The sequence below is a fragment of the Littorina saxatilis genome, linkage group LG9, assembly GCF_037325665.1.
Source record: "Littorina saxatilis isolate snail1 linkage group LG9, US_GU_Lsax_2.0, whole genome shotgun sequence".
Taxonomy (NCBI): Eukaryota; Metazoa; Mollusca; class Gastropoda; order Littorinimorpha; family Littorinidae; genus Littorina; species Littorina saxatilis.
The window spans coordinates 20,395,640-20,410,949 of record NC_090253.1 but is presented as its reverse complement, the minus strand read 5'-3'; the positions used below and the strand labels follow the sequence as shown (position 1 = coordinate 20,410,949).

Genomic DNA, 15,310 nt, shown 5'->3' with positions numbered 1-15,310 from the left:
TGTGAATTTAGTAAATAACTGTTAGAAGTCACAAGCACTTTTCACAAGATTCGGAGTTCGATTTTACTTCACAGCCCCGGTAATCATCAAGTATTATGATTAGAATTCTCGTGAATTATACGGCGAGGACAGTACAGCATGGTGATCATAACCGTAAAAATGTAACCTTCATTACTGGCTGTTTTCGCGCGCTTGATTTAAAACTGGAAAAGTCAAAGAAATTCGAATAGAGCTATAAGCACCACTCTATGGGGTCACTGGCAATGTGAATCTCACCCAGAATGCCAACTGCATGTACTACACAATCACTGCTATCAACGGCGACAAATTAACAAAAATACAAATCAAAACAATGGTCATATTTTTCATGCAGCTAAAAAGGAACAAGAGGAACATCAACTGATGGTAATGTTTGTACGTCTTTGTGTCTGGTAAGTCCATCCCCGATGCCCGACCCCCCCCCCCCCCCAACCTCCCCCCCCCAATAAAAAAAGAAGAAAATTAACACACACATAAAACCTTCGCCAAACAAACAACAACACCATACCCTTGATTACTGGCTGTTTTCGCTTAATTTAAAACTAGAAAATGCACACAATTTTGAATATACGGCGTGGACACACACAGCTTTCGTATTGCCAGAAAAGGAGAAGATAGAAACAAAGAGATCTATTGGAGTGCCAATATTCCTGCTCTGTGAGACCTAAATGTCACAAGCTGAGTTAACAGACTTGACCTCAGTACGGAATAGTCGCAATATCAAAGATGTCGGGTGTAAAACAGGAGATCAAATAAAATGGAAAATGGAACACACACACCCAAGCACGCACGCACGCACGCACGCGCGCACACACACACACACACACACACACACACACACACACACACACGCACGCACACACACACACTCAAACACACACACACACACACACACGCGCACGCACACACGCACTCAAACACACCCACACACACACACGCACACACGCACTCAAACACACACACACGCACACACACACACACACACACACACACACACACACACACACACACACACACACACACACTTTAAGTGAATTTTTCTATCTTTTTCACTCTCCCCGTTCAAGAGATTTTCCTGTCATGCCAACGCACCGATTCACACGAGAGAACTTGTACCTTTTACCGTTATCCAAACATCTATTGCTACACGCAACACAAATAAACATGTGAGAGACGTTCCCGATCGAGACAGGAGGTAAAAAGGTGATCTTTTGTTATTTACTGGCTATACAAAATATACAAGGATGCTACTCTTAAGCTTTTAGGAACTATTTGAAAGGCTAGGGAAAAGGAGCATTCAGTGCATACAGTCAATAGAATTGATAAAAGTGTTTACAGGTATGTCCGTCAATAAAATGGATAAACTAAGTATTTTGAAGAATGAAACTAGCAGTCTTTTCGCTGCATAAAAGTCAGTGGCAAAGGTTAGGGAAAAACAAGCATTTCAAATGTTGCTTTTTAAAAAAAATGTTTTTCTAGCTTTTAGCCTGTTTAAACTTTGAATCCCTTTTGGTCACAACACCAGCATTAAGTTAATTTGCACTGAGATACAGCTTTCACGGTGAATTCGTACGTTTATATTATCACCAACATCTCTCTCTCTGTCTCTCTCTCTGTCTCTCTCTCTGTCTCTCTGTCTCTCTCTCTCTGTCTCTCTCTCTCTCTGTCTCTCTCTGTGTCTCTCTCTGTGTCTCTATCTGTCTCTCAGTCTCTTTCCCTCTCTCTCTCTCCCTCTCTCTCTCTCTCTCTCTCTCAATTTTGCAAGACACAGAAGAAGAGAAAAATGGATCTTATTCGCGCAGTAAACCAGCATTGAAAGACGTTTTCTTAGTCTCTCGAAACAGAACAAAACTAAGTTACTAGTGGTGTATGCGTGCTGTTATGCTACAGCAAGATATCTTCAGAAGAAAGAAAGAAAACACGAGATACAAACTATCAGAAAGGCGGAAACAGATAACACAACACCAATTATCATGACTTCAATCTGCACTCGACCTAAATATTAATTATCGTGTAGCCACAATAATCTAAGGCACATTTTGATGATGTATTGCAGATCTGCCCGGGTAGTTTACATGGTACATTGTACTTTATTTGTATATTAAGGATATTGCTCCACTTGAATACATACCAACAACTCAACACCCTGACTACGTCCTGTGCAGAGCTGGACTTTTTATTCTATTTTTTTTAATGTTTTTTTTTAAAATGAAATGATATCTTTAAAGTTGTCACAAGTAAAATCAGATAAAGTTTGTCGCTGAGAAAACTTCCAAACTTTGTGGAGAACTTCAACTAACGCAACACTATAAATGTCCTCTTGACGTCCACGGAAGGCAAATCTACCGTTCGATATATATATATATACTAGATGAATACCCGCTTCGCCGGGTACGGCTGCGCCGGGAAGAAGTCGAGCCCAATACCCGGCTGCGCCGGGGACCCGGCTATGCCCGGGTGTACGCCGGCTTTGCCGGCGCACCGCACGGAGGAAGGGAGACAAACGCGGCTGAAAACACTGGAGAAGATAAGGAAGGGTTACTGGGAATGGATCCAGAGAAAAACTAAAATCGGTTCAGCGCTGCGCGCTGAGAGCACGTGTTGAAATATCTCATCGATGAGGTTGTGTCCGGGGTGTAGCTGAATACGGTCTCTAAATTTGAAAAAGATCCACCGAGAACTTTGGCTTGGCATCGCGGACACACACACACACAGACAGACACAAGTCGTATATATACCGTATATATTATCTACAGCATACTCTCCAAAACACAGGCGAAAGGTCTCTGAAGATCAACAAAAGAATGAAAGACGATACCGAACACCAGTTATGCTCATTTCAATCCACACGCGGCACAGATCTTCATGTCATCTTATACACGAAGGTTTTACCTCACCAGTTGTCAAACCGAAACAAGCCACATTTCTCCCTAAAAACTGACGATAAAGTTTGAGATGCGACAGTGAACGCGCTCAGATGTACACAACCTGCACCACGCTATCACTAAAACTCAGGACAAACTCTTAGAAAAGCGATCACAGAATGAAAGATGTCACGTAAAATCACTGGTCACTTCACTCCAAATCTGACCCCGGTAGTCTCAAGCGTATATTATCTACGCCGCTTTACTGTAAGAACTCTGAAAAGCTATCTGACACGCGACAACAGCATGCAAAACAAGACGTTACATAACACTAAAATTCACTTCAATTTGCCTGTCACGTAGATATCAAATGTCTCTCATCAATAAAGTTTTCAAATCACCAGCGAAGTTGAGACTGATCCATTTTCTCCCCAAAAGACAAGATGCTACAACGCGCACGTGCTCCGCTCTGCACAGGGACAACTCGTGTGCGTGACCACTTTCGCTTCAGGTCCTCTGGAGGAAACGTCTGTCACGTTTCAATATATCACTCAAGGTGATTATGAACCGGTTAATTACTACTAATTAACTAACCACACCACGATCCACTCTCGCAGGCATACAATTAAATAGAGTCAACAAAAGTATAAGTTTCAGACGCCTGTTTATGTATAAACTCTCCACCTCCCTCGAGCCTTCACTCAAAATATGTTCCTTTTACGTTCTCAACACGTAAAAAAACCAGTGTTCACTGACAAAATGCCAGTACTATGTAGAAAATTATAGTAACACGCTGAACCCGTGTAAATACAGTCAAAATGAGAATGTTCTGTTCGAAAAGCTCTAGTTCGTGCAGGTGTCACACACCCCACGTTGTCACTACTCCAATGAAATCATAGATACGAAAAGACAACGGTGGTCAACGGGGTGCGTACGACATGGTGCACTTAGCTTTATCTCTGCTGCTGCTGCTTAGCCGGTATGCTGGTTAGCCGGTCCGCTGGTTAGCCGGTTCGCTGGTTAGCCGGTCCGCTGGTTAGCCGGTCTCCTGGTTAGCCGGTCTCCTGGTTAGCCGGTCTCCTGGTTAGCGTAGCCCCAACAGTTCCCGCCAGAGTCAGCCGTGCCGATGTTACGGGAACGTAACGAACGAACGAAACGAACGAACGAAGGAAGGCTGCAAACAGAAAGCATCGGTGCACTAAACATGTCAGCTACCCCTCACCCACCACCTTAAAACATGTCATCTTTAAATATCTCATCGAGCACGTGGGCCTGCACAAAACTGACTTTTTACAACAACAAAACAGCCATTTTCCGTCCTTCTCTCCCTATCTGCAAAAACCATATACAGATTAGTATTTTAGCGTCACAGAGAGTAAATTATGCGCTAACCTGGAAAGAACAACAGAGAGTATTTCATTCCACAACACAGACTCATCAACAGCGTTAAATAATGATTTATTACCTCAAAAGCCTATGATTGTAACTCTCAATGGAAGCAAAGTCCGCCTCCTCCCTGGCACAGTCTCTGTTCGTCAACAGTGACCCAAAACGTCCAGAACCCCTTGTCGAATCCTTATGCGAAAGCCATCGCCGACGAAGGAAATGTGACGACTTGTCCTCAGCAAAATACGTGGCAGAGGAAAGGAATAACTTGTGGAAGTTCCCCTAGAGTGCCGAATATGATACTCGGTGAAAAACCATCATACTCTAGTAACTGTGTGTTAGGTCCTTCCCCTTCTGCCGCTGGGTGTCAAGTGTGTCGTCCTTGAGTCTCTGACAGACCACCTAGCCAAATACACGTGACTGACCTTGTCACCAAACCAGTCCAGCTATACACAGTTTTGCCTCCCCAAGCAGGAAAAAGACACCAGAAACTCAATCCCTGAAAATCCCGTGCGCGCTGTCAGCGAAAAAAACCGTCAGCCCTATGACAGCAGAAACCTGCACTGTGAAGCTCGTGCGTTTCAAAACATCCGTGCTCGGGAGCACTGTCAGCAAAAACTCTGCTGTGTCCAATATCACGCACAGGCGCTTTCTATCATACATTGACCCAGAACAGGCACTCCACTGAGTGACGCTTTCTTGGTCTCTGTCACCCGATCGTGACACACCTCCCCTCTTCAAGACGAAACCTCGGTTTCGCTCACAGTCATGTTCTCCTCTACAGCCCGAGAGAGAAAGTCAGCTCCAACATTGTTGGCGCCCGGAATGACGCGTACCGTGAATTGGTACGGTTGGAGAATCAACGCCCAGCGCATAAGTCTGGCGTTTGCCAACCTTGCAACCTGAAGATATTGCAGAGGTTGATGGTCCGTCTCCAGACAGAAAGGTCGTCCGTACAGGTACGCTTCGAACTTCTGGATGCCCCAGACAATGGCGAGACACTCGCGTTCAACCGTTGCATACGCTGCCTCGGCCGAGGTCAGCTTACGGCTGGCGAAGCAAACAGGGTGCAAAAACCCCTCTGTCTCCTGAAGCAACACTGCCCCAAGTCCCTTCCCTGAAGCGTCTGTCCTCAGCACGAAGTCCTTGTTCAGGTCTGGTAGTCGGAGAATAGGCTGACTGGTGAGTCGCCTCTTCAGGGTGTTGAATGCGGAGCTACATTCCTCAGTCCACACTACAACGGTCGGTTGTAGTTTCTTGGTAAGGTTGGTCAGTGGTAGAGCGATTTCGGCAAAGTGCGGGATGAAGCGTCTATAGAAGCTGGCTAGGCCCAGGAAAGACCTGACTTCTTTCTTCGTGCGCGGTGGCTCCGCCTCCCGAATCTTCTGGATCTTGTCGTCCTCTGGAACGAGCAATCCCTCGCCGACAACATGACCCAGGAAAGACAATTCCCGGAATCCCAAGTAGCACTTGGACGGTTTAGCTCCCAGATTTCCGTCCTTCAACCTTCCGAACACGTCGCGCAGGGCGTCGAGATGTTCAGTCCATGTCTCTGTCGCGATCAGCACATCGTCGATGAAACTGCTGATGTCCTCGCGTTTCAAAGGTTCCAAAAGTTTCCTCATCATGCGAGTGAAGACGGCACCTGCATTCTGTAGACCAAAAGGCATGACTGTCCACTGGAACTGGCCGAATGGAGTGGTAAATGCAGTCTTTGGGCGATCTTCCTCGGCAACTGGGATTTGCCAGTACCCCTTGGTGAGGTCTAATTTTGAAAAATACTTGGCCTTGGCCAAGTGACTGAAGAGGTAGTCCACATCAGGCATGGGTTCCGCGTCAAACGCCGTAATCTTGTTCAGCTTCCGGTAGTCGACACAGAACCTGACGCGTCCATCCTTCTTCTTCACCAGCACAATTGGAGAACTGTAGGGAGAGTTCGCTGGCTCGATGACGCCCAACTTCGTCATGTCGGCGATTTCCTTCCTGACCACCTCCTTCTGGGCATGAGGCATGGGATACTGCTTCGTCCTCACTGGCTGTTTCTCCAGCAAGTCGAAGGTAAACTCCTCTAAATGCGTCTGAAGTGGTATGTCTGTAAGGACCCGTGCTGCATCCTTCAGGATCTCTTGCAAGTCCGCCTGCTGGTCGTCCCCAAGTTCAGGCGAGATGTGCACGTCCGTGTGATCCTCACTAGCCTCCAGCGGACAAACTGGTACATGTCCTCCTCCCTGTTCTTCCGTTGTCTCGTCCATCACGACAGCAACTGCTTCTGTCACTTTGTCCTTTTCCCCGTAGGCAGTCCTCTCTATGTAGGCGCGCAGCAGGTTGGCGTGGTACAGGCGTGCTTTCCCGTTCATGACGATCCTGTAGTCGTTCTGGCCCACTTTCGCTGTCACCTCAAAAGGTCCTTGCCACTGCAGTTGTAGCTTGTTGTGTTTGACAGGTAGAAGTAGCAACACCCGTTCTCCAATCTTGAAGCTGCGCGGCCGTGCCTTGCGGTCGAATCCTCGCGCGTAACGCTGTGCTGCTCTTCCCAGGTTCTCTTGAGCCAGTTTGCAGGTCTCTTCAATCCTGTTCCTGAGTTCTACGATGTAGGTCGCCGTCGTCTGCACCTCCTCGTCAGCTTCTTCGTCTGTCCAAGCCTGACGCAGGATAGCCATGGGACCGCGTACCTGTCTGCCGTACAACAACTCAAATGGGGAAAAGCCCAAGCTCTCCTGAGGAACCTCGCGGTATGCAAAAAGCAATGCTGGGATGTACCTGTCCCACGTGCGTGGTTTCTCCTGAGCTAGTTTCCTCAGCATGGTCTTCAAGGTGCCATTGAACCTTTCCACCAGTCCGTTGCACTGAGCATGGTAAGGAGTGGTGAAGTGCTGCTCCAGTGATAGCAGTCGTGCTGCCTCCGCCATCACTCCTCCCGTGAACTGCGTGCCTCTGTCGGTGAGTACCTCTGATGGAATTCCCAGCCGGGACCACATGGTAACCAGAGCCTCAGCTACTCGCGTGGCTTCAATCGATTTCAGAGGGATCGCCTCTGGGTATCGAGTAGCGTAGTCCACCATGGTCAAAATGTATCTGTTTCCGTCCTCAGACGCAGGCAAGATGGGCCCGATGATGTCCACTGCCACCCGACGAAAGGGTTCGTCGATGAGCGGCATCTTCTCTAAGGGGACCTTCCTCACCCTTCCTTTGGCAACCACCTTCTGGCACTTATCGCAGGACGCACAGAAACGTCGGACATCCGTGCAGATGCCTGGCCAGTAAAAGTGGCGCCAGACACGATCCGTGGTCTTCTTGGTGCCAAGATGACCTCCCAGAATCGAGTCATGTGCCGTTGCCATGACACCCTCGCGAAACTCGCGAGGCACGACAACCTGTTTGAATGCACCTTCCTTGTTGCTGAACTCACGGTAGAGCAACTTCTTGTCCCTGAGGAACCTTGACCTCCCATGCTTCCCGCTCAGCTTCACCTTCCCCGACTTCGCGTGCTCCCGAGGAGTAGCTAAGGTCGGGTCAGAATCCTGAGCCTTCGCGAGAAGCGCGGGGGTCACGTTCCCCAGGGCAGCTCGTGCAGCAGGTAGGGGTTTGAGAGGTTTGTCCTCTCGCTCCGCCTGTGCCCGCGTGAGCACTGAAATGACGTCGGGAGACCGATAAACGGGAACCTCCCTGGTGACGCCGTCCACAAACTGAACCCGGTTTCCAATGAGCAGGTCGCATGGAGGATCGTCCATGACGACGGCCACAATGGTCCCCGTGAACAACGGGGTTACGACCTTGATCACTGCCGTGTTCAAATCGTAAGCGTGAGATGCCTCGGCCATTCTCACCCTGATGCTGTCTCCTGTGTAGGCCATAGCTGGAACTAGACTCGCCCGAACCACTATCATGTCTGCCCCTGTGTCCCGCAGACCTTCGCCCTTCACTCCGTTAACGTAGACGTTGCAGTGGGGCTGGAAATGTTTCCTGGAGCACGGAACGCAGAGTTGTGGGATGGTGCATGAGCTCGTGACGTCCCTGAACTCCTCACTGCCAACGAAGTGAACGCCCTTCTGGTCAGCCTGTCTCTTGTGGCAGTCCTTCTTCACGTGGCCCCGCTTGTTGCAGTAGTAACACTGGATGTCAGTTCTGGAACTCGATCCCTTGTGTCCCTGATCGTCCTTCCCGTCCTTGGGTCCTGAAGAACCCGAATTTCCCGTTTTTCCTGGCCGTGAGCCTGAAGATTTGCCGGAGATCGCCTGGGCGTCCTCGTGCACTCTGATCCAGTCGGCTGCCTCCTGAGTAGTCTTGGGCTGGTGCTCCTGCACGAAGGTCACCACCTCAGGTCGCAGGCTGGACATCAGTTGTTCCATGACTATGAGGTCGGCAAGGTCGTTGACGGTCCAGTCCTTTTCGGCCATCTCCACCCAGCGCCGCAGGTAGAGGTTAAGGCGTGCCACAAACTGATGACTCAGCTCGCCGCTCAGTCTCTTGCTGTTACGCAGACGTCGTCTGTAGGCTTCAGCAGTCAGGTTAAAGCGCTGGAGTAACGCCTTCTTAAGTGCCTGATAGTCTCTCGCCTCGTCGTCCTCCAAAGCGTTGTAGAGCTGCAATGCGCGTCCCTTTAAGCAGGTGCTAAGGCGGCTAGCCCACGTGGCCTCTTCCCACTTCTGGTCGGATGCAATGCGCTCAAACCGGCGTAAAAAGTCGTCGAGCTCGTCCTTGTCATCGTCGAACGTCGGCAGTCTCGTACGGTCGGCAACAAACGTCGGCGCGCTAGCCTGAGTAAGCGTACCCTTCTCGGCCTGTAGCCTAGCTAGTTCTAGCTGGAGATCGCGATCCGCCTGTTCCTTCCGGTCTAGTCTGTCACGTTCGTCTTTCTTTTCCTGTCTGTCACGTTCGGCCTGTCGTTCTCTTTCTTGTCTGTCAAGTTCGTCTTTCTCTTTCTTGTCCTGTCTGTCACGTTCGTCTTTCCTTTCCTGTCTGTCTCGTTCTGCCTGTCGTTCGGCCTGTCGTTCTCTTTCTTGTCTGTCAAGTTCGTCCTTCTTGTCCTGTCTGTCACGTTCTTCTTTTCTTGTCAGTCGCTCAAATTCTTCCTTCCGTTCCACTTCTAAGCGTTTTAGAACGCTTCGGGCTCTAACGCGTGCGTCTCGCTCAGTCGGTTGCTCACTGCCAGGAGTCTCGAAAGTTATTCTCCTCGTCGGAGATCCCCCTGTAGCCATGGTTAGTTTTAGCAAAGCTTTATCACAAAAGTAAGTCTAACGCAGCTATAGCTAGAATACGCGGTGACGAAAGCGGTGGATACAAAAATCCAGCAACCGGAAAATGCAGAAGAAAAATCCAAACGGTGTAGAACAAATCGCGTAGCCTACTTTATGGCTGCTTTCTGCGGTGAAACAAAGTGTTTCCCACAGCCGTGGCCTACTTTATCGGCTGCTTTTTGCGGTGAAACAGAGTGTTTCCCACAGCCTTGGTTAGGACAGAAGTCCTCGGACCCTTCCCCCCCAAAATTCCAACAAAGTCAAAATATGGAGAAAAATCCAAGTAAAACAAGACGGTAGAAAATGTAACCTGTTACGGAATGCGAAACAACAATGTAGAGAAAACTGAGTAAAACGAATAACAAATCCGCTAACCCCGCTCAGCTCTCTGCAACGGAAAACTCTGAACGTACAACAACAAAGATTCACAAACAAAGAAAGGGAGGTAATCACAGTTAGCGCATACAATAGCTTACAAATTACAATTTACATTTCCTGCAAGATGTGAATCGCTTAAGGTGTGGTATATGATCAAAACTATACAAAAAAGGGTGGCACCAAGCAGAAAATAAGTCGAGCACTGACGAGATTATCTGCTCTTAGTTATCCTTAATTGGTGGGTCTTTATCAGTTGGAAATTAACTGAGTAAATCCCGGCTTGGCCCCCACGTGTCACGTTTCAATATATCACTCAAGGTGATTATGAACCGGTTAATTACTACTAATTAACTAACCACACCACGATCCACTCTCGCAGGCATACAATTAAATAGAGTCAACAAAAGTATAAGTTTCAGACGCCTGTTTATGTATAAACTCTCCACCTCCCTCGAGCCTTCACTCAAAATATGTTCCTTTTACGTTCTCAACACGTAAAAAAACCAGTGTTCACTGACAAAATGCCAGTACTATGTAGAAAATTATAGTAACACGCTGAACCCGTGTAAATACAGTCGAAATGAGAATGTTCTGTTCGAAAAGCTCTAGTTCGTGCAGGTGTCACACACCCCACGTTGTCACTACTCCAATGAAATCATAGATACGAAAAGACAACGGTGGTCAACGGGGTGCGTACGACATGGTGCACTTAGCTTTATCTCTGCTGCTGCTGCTTAGCCGGTATGCTGGTTAGTCGGTTCGCTGGTTAGCCGGTTCGCTGGTTAGCCGGTCCGCTGGTTAGCCGGTCTCCTGGTTAGCCGGTCTCCTGGTTAGCCGGTCTCCTGGTTAGCGTAGCCTCAACAGTTCCCGCCAGAGTCAGCCGTGCCGATGTTACGGGAACGTAACGAACGAACGAAACGAACGAACGAAGGAAGGCTGCAAACAGAAAGCATCGGTGCACTAAACATGTCAGCTACCCCTCACCCACCACCTTAAAACATGTCATCTTTAAATATCTCATCGAGCACGTGGGCCTGCACAAAACTGACTTTTTACAACAACAAAACAGCCATTTTCCGTCCTTCTCTCCCTATCTGCAAAAACCATATACAGATTAGTATTTTAGCGTCACAGAGAGTAAATTATGCGCTAACCTGGAAAGAACAACAGAGAGTATTTCATTCCACAACACAGACTCATCAACAGCGTTAAATAATGATTTATTACCTCAAAAGCCTATGATTGTAACTCTCAATGGAAGCAAAGTCCGCCTCCTCCCTGGCACAGTCTCTGTTCGTCAACAGTGACCCAAAACGTCCAGAACCCCTTGTCGAATCCTTATGCGAAAGCCATCGCCGACGAAGGAAATGTGACGACTTGTCCTCAGCAAAATACGTGGCAGAGGAAAGGAATAACTTGTGGAAGTTCCCCTAGAGTGCCGAATATGATACTCGGTGAAAAACCATCATACTCTAGTAACTGTGTGTTAGGTCCTTCCCCTTCTGCCGCTGGGTGTCAAGTGTGTCGTCCTTGAGTCTCTGACAGACCACCTAGCCAAATACACGTGACTGACCTTGTCACCAAACCAGTCCAGCTATACACAGTTTTGCCTCCCCAAGCAGGAAAAAGACACCAGAAACTCAATCCCTGAAAATCCCGTGCGCGCTGTCAGCGAAAAAAACCGTCAGCCCTATGACAGCAGAAACCTGCACTGTGAAGCTCGTGCGTTTCAAAACATCCGTGCTCGGGAGCACTGTCAGCAAAAACTCTGCTGTGTCCAATATCACGCACAGGCGCTTTCTATCATACATTGACCCAGAACAGGCACTCCACTGAGTGACGCTTTCTTGGTCTCTGTCACCCGATCGTGACAACGTCTGACATCAATTAAACATCGATAGCCATCTACCTTCTCCGCTTGTCGTCTCTGTCCCTCCTTCCTGTCAATCGCTGCTCCTCCCATTCTCATCTGTTCTTTTTTCAAGCCTGCCCTTATCTTCTCCCCCCACCCCCCCCCCCCCCCTTCATTGTGTTTTCTTTGTGCTAGTCGTTGAATTAAGTTAGGTCACAAGTGAATAGCTACTTCTGGTTTGATCCACTTCTGGTTAGGTTCACACACGGTTTGTAAAGTGTTTGGCAAAAGCTGAATAATGACTGAGGTTTCTTATAATGCCCTCTCTCTGTCGTCCACTCCACCAGAACCCACCCCATCTATTCCCCCCCCCCCCCCCTCTTTCCGGTCCAAACTTCATATTGTTTTTATTCCTACTCATCTAGCTACTCAGGTCCACAAACTGTTGAGACGTTTTCGAACTGCATGTCATGTGACTGAAGCATCTTTCTGAACGTCCTGCCTTATTCACAGGCGCTTTCACTTTTACTGACGATAAAGATCAAATGTTGCTCGAAATTTCAGTTAAAACAAGAAATTCCTCCGAGGTAGGAAAAACACCCCCGTCCTTACCAGAAGTCAGAAGTCAGAAGTCAGAAGAGAGAAAGTCAGAAGTCAGAAGTCAAAAGTCAAAAATCAGAAGTCAAAAGTCAAAAGTCAAAAGTCAGAAGTCAAAAGTCAGAAGTCAGAAGTCAAAAGTCAAAAGTCAGAAGTCAGAAGTCAAAAGTCAAAAGTCAGAAGTCAGAAGTCAGAAGTCAGAAGTCAGAAGTCAGAAGTCAAAAGTCAGAAGTCAGAAGTCAGAAGTCAGAATGTAAACACAGGGTCCATTGCGAAAGGGTACCCCGTCCGCGAAATTTTTTTTCACACGTCAGTTGCGGGCTTTCAATCCCGAAGGCTGGTTCCGAGTAACTACGAACGTAATCGGAAGTTCCGATGTTTACCAAGTCAAAGAGCCGAGTCGAACACTGACTATCCTTGCGTCATCCAGGGAGATACTGTACAGATCTCTGCGTCATCTTTGACTTTGCAAGCAGCTTCGGAGATTTCAAAACAACGTTTTTGCCCCCAAAAAGATTGTGGGCTTTTTTTTTTTCCTCCTCAAGTTATTTTGGACGTTGAGCATCCGATAAGCATCCGAACACATCGGAACTTCCGTTTACGTTCGTAGCTACTCGGAAATAGCCTTCGGGATTGAAAGCCCGCAACTGACGTGTGAAAAAAAATTTCGCGACCCGGCCGGGGTTCGAACCCACGACCTCCCGATCACGGGGCGGACGCACCGACATGAGTTCCCAAAACGATAAAAACAGTCCTCTAATAATACCCGATCCGAGATCACCCTCAATCCCGTTTCAAAGACTTTAGAATCAATCCTCCAATACCACAAAACGTTGCCCAAGCTAAATCTGAATAGATGAGTTGTGCATCAGTATCCGTATGAGACTTCACAGAAACATAGCAGCTCCAACACGATTTCGTTAAATCAGAGTACCATGCCCCTTTACGTTCAGCTCATCGAACTCTTGATGTTGGAAAAAAGCAACCTTCCTTTTCTGACGTCATCAGCCGTGACGCCACCGACACAAACAATGATATCCATGCCGACCATCGTGGGGGACTTCCAAATACCACAACAGTAGCGGCTGGTGAACGAAAACAATCCAGAATGACCATAAAAAGAGGGGGAAGAATGACTGACAAATAAAGGCCCCGCCAAACAGTTGATGAAAATTAAATACTACCGCACGCGAGCGCTTCCAAGCCATCGCACATCAAAAGGAATCCTTTAGTGGGAATAAAATGAGTCACCCCACTCTTAAGTACGAAGCGATGGGGCACTAATCTGTTGGTGGCTGGCATGTATGCGCTGCTTGTGAGTGGGGCCAATCAGAGCTTCTATATAGGCTACAACATTCATCAAACTCTTTTATACCTTCGACTATATGTGTATGTCAGTGATCAACTTAAAAGGCGCTGCCCTGCCTAACTCGAGTCAACTTTACAAAATGTCATCTTATTCTTTATCCTTTTCTGAATCCAAATAAATAAATATATATATAAAACATCAGAAATTGTGAAAGAAACAATTGAAAATCAGCAGAGACTTTCTTAGAAAGAGAGAGAGAAAAAAGTATCCCTTCACAGTGAGCCTATTGGGAGCATCAGACCCTCCTCAAGGGGACCGATAATTACAGGGTGACACGAAAAAAACAGATCCCACCAAAAGTTTAATATTTTCTGAAATAATCAGCCGATTCTTTTATTTTTTCAGGTGAGCCAAGCTGAAATGATGTTCTAACAGCCCACCAAGTTTGAGCTTCAAGATGTCATGGACAACGGAGCATAAGACATTTATAGTCGAGGCCTATTTTCGCCGGCGAACAGATTTGCTCGGGCTGCGCACAACAGACTCTCTGACTGAATCAATATTCCTCGGTGTCCTTGCTGATTTAGGTCGACCAGAGTGGGATCCCCTGTTAGGGTTTTTACTATTGAGGTTATTGACAGTCCTATGGTCTCTGAACTTATCCCTCCATCCATAGATAACTGATTTAACAGGAAAGTCTCTACGTCCAAACTGTCTTTTGAATTCCAGTTGAGCAGCGTGGATAGAATTCGACCGAAAATAGGCCTCGACTATAAATGTCTTATGCTCCGTTGTCCATGACATCTTGAAGCTCAAACTTGGTGGGCTGTTAGAACATCATTTCAGCTTGGCTCACCTGAAAAAATAAAAGAATCGGCTGATTATTTCAGAAAATATTAAACTTTTGGTGGGATCTGTTTTTTTCGTGTCACCCTGTACAATGCAAAGTCCCTTTGTGGGCGACGTATCACAAGGATATCTAGTCCTGAGGAGGACCATTGTTTTTGTACATAGACCAGACACGTATTTCGACACTATTGAGTCTCATGAGTGGTCAGGTGGTACTGATGACGAGAGTTGTCAACCCATGGTATCCAACTAAGAAGCAAACCACTCTCTGAATGGTAGCTTCTGTTGGCATGGGAGACTACCCTCATCTGACAACCCCAAGGGGATATCTGTGAAGGGAAACACTTTGATTTAAGGCCAAAGTGTGGAATTGATATTTATACTGTGGTTCTTGTGCTTAGGCTGTGTATTGGATTGTCATTGTATGCCTGCATTATTAGTTGTCAGTAATTATTACATGTGCTGATTGTTCTCTTTGCCTGCGCGCGTATAGTATGTTGGTTATGTTTGGTCATAGTATGTTTGTTTATGTTTGGTCGTTATCTTGCCTGTGCGTGTATTGTATGTTTGGTCGCTTTCTTTGCCTGTGCATGTATAGTTTGTTGGTTATGTTTGGTCGGTTTCTTTGCCTGTGCGTGTATAGTATGCTTGTCGATGTATGTATTGTAAAGCGCTAAGAGTAGACATTTTTCTAGAATAGCGCTATAAAAGTTTGCATTATTATTATTATTATTATTATTATTATTATTATTATTATTATTATTATTATTATTATTAAATGTAGACAAGTTTTAACCAA

The 15,310-nt window shown here is 47.0% G+C and overlaps 1 protein-coding gene across 1 annotated transcript in view; it reads right to left on the bottom strand.

The window, feature by feature from the left end:
* LOC138977120 (putative uncharacterized protein DDB_G0285119) overlaps positions 1-196 on the bottom strand; it is a 1,348-nt gene extending 1,152 nt beyond the window's left edge. Inside the window, exon 1 of the mRNA XM_070350030.1 lies at positions 1-196. This exon is cut by the window's left edge and continues 1,152 nt beyond it. The gene's annotated coding sequence lies outside the window, so the exon portion shown is untranslated.
* Positions 197-15,310: the final 15,114 nt, after the last annotated feature.